General features: G+C 44.4%; 1 long non-coding RNA gene across 1 annotated transcript in view; it reads left to right on the forward strand.

Moving 5' to 3' along the window:
- The first annotated feature begins 1,491 nt into the window (after window positions 1-1,491).
- Window positions 1,492-1,889, forward strand: part of LOC104870795 — a 29,859-nt gene continuing 29,461 nt past the window's right edge. The window contains exon 1 of the long non-coding RNA XR_782634.2: window positions 1,492-1,707. This is a non-coding gene — a long non-coding RNA (uncharacterized LOC104870795). The remainder of the gene's footprint in view (window positions 1,708-1,889) is intronic.

Genomic DNA, 1,889 nt, shown 5'->3' on the forward strand with positions numbered 1-1,889 from the left:
ACTGTAAGACTTAAGTCTCACTTTTACTCCTGGAGCGTGAACAGCCAAGAGGCTTTCACAATGCTGGGCTCAGAAGCTCAGCAAGGCTCCAGGAGCTTGTTGGACAGCGAGAGTCACCCAGGAAGGAACACACCAGGCAAGTTGGCAAATAGACCTTTATTAGTCTGGCCAGATGGCACTCCCCAAGCCAAGTGGCTCAGAGAGGCAGCTAGCTCAGAAACAGAGGCCACTTTATATAGTGCTGAAGGGGGGTTTACAGGAAAAGGACAAAGGCAAAGAATCAGTTGTTCTGACCTAGTGGTCATCAGGCATATACTTGACCATCACGTACTAATGATCAGCAGATTGCTCATCCATTGCTCCATTGACAACTTAGATTATAATGTTCAGAACATTCAGATTACAGGCATGCAAGGAGTGGCGCAATCCATGTTGTGTCTCTGTGTTCACTGTAGTCTCCACCCAGCCTCCCAGCTACTTCAAAGCAGTTATCTAACAATTCACAATTAATCATTAGTTATCCTATAAGGGATGGGGGGAGTGACAGTCTCTAGGTCGTTTGCTGGTCAACATGGAGTCACTCTGGTTCAGTCAGGCTCTTACAGTACACTACATAAACTCTTAACAACTTTGTGTTTGATCAAAGCATGCCTTGTCCTACTCTTGTGTGGTTGTTGTCCTTACTTCCAAATTACTTCTGGGGGCAGGAGGACATTTTTTCAGAGTGGGAAACATTTTTTCACTCAGAATCATTTTGAGTCTAATTTTTCAGCACAGAGAATTCTTTCTAGGAGAGCTCTGTGAATTCAAAATCGTGGAATTTTTATATGTTAATGCATTGCTACATAGTGCTCATCAAATCACAGCAAGGGCACTGGAGTCGTGAAAAAGAAATGATTCCATTTCCATTACGAGAGAGCCATACCCACAAGACTGTCTCTAGTCGAAGAGAATTGGTGACTTTAACCTTTCAGCCCTGTACGAATTAGAATAAGAACACTACTCACAATCTTCTACTTATTAAATAGGTGCCCACCTCTGACTTTACTAAGTACTGGCACGCACGGGTCGTACCCTATCATCTGGTCAACAGGAACTAGATTAGGGCTTTAAACAGGTGCCTTCTGTTGGACTTGCTCCATTTTACTAGTTTTACATTTTAAAAGCATCCACGTAGACCTAAGCAAGCCCTCTTGTGGGAGAAGTTCAAGCCTGACTGGGCCAGGTGAGCTGTATTCCTGTCTCCTGAGCTAACTCAGAGAACTTGCTAAGGCTGAGCTAAATTTGCTAAGTGCGTAGATGATGGGTACTACAGGATACACCTCCGCCCCTAGTCCGGGACTCCTTCGCCTCGCCCAAGAAAAAAATCACTCCGCCATGTCTGGCCAATAAGATATCACCAAACGTTAAATGCTCCTCCCATGCTCCTCACCCATGGTTCCCTATATAAGCCTGTGCATTTCCTGAATAAAGCGGAAGTGTTCCAGAAACTTCCCCAGAGTCTACGTGGTGATTCAGCTGTCAGTGGGCTGGTGGCCGACGATAGCCTGTCACCTGCAGACCCCAGCTGCACCTGCAGTTGTCACCTCCGTAGCAACCTAGATTGAGCCACCCACCCAGTACAGGGAAGGAAGAAAGCCGAGAGGAATCTGGGTGTGGAGGTTCTTTTAATGCACAATGAGATCTCACCCTTTTAAATGTGGACAAGTGAGTATTTTGAACCTCATCAGTCTGGTCACTAATTCCTCTTCCCTTAGGGTGAAGAACAGTGTTGGCACAAGGTAGTTGTAGTGGCAGACTATTTTCTCCTCAATATGTCTGGATTAAGCTTTAAAAGAGCTTTTTTTTTTTTTTTTTTTTTTTTTTTTTTTTTTTTTTTTTTTTTTGGG

The sequence above is a fragment of the Fukomys damarensis genome, unplaced genomic scaffold (genome assembly GCF_012274545.1).
Source record: "Fukomys damarensis isolate Sample0158 unplaced genomic scaffold, DMR_v1.0_HiC HiC_scaffold_4, whole genome shotgun sequence".
Lineage (NCBI taxonomy): Eukaryota > Metazoa > Chordata > Mammalia > Rodentia > Bathyergidae > Fukomys > Fukomys damarensis.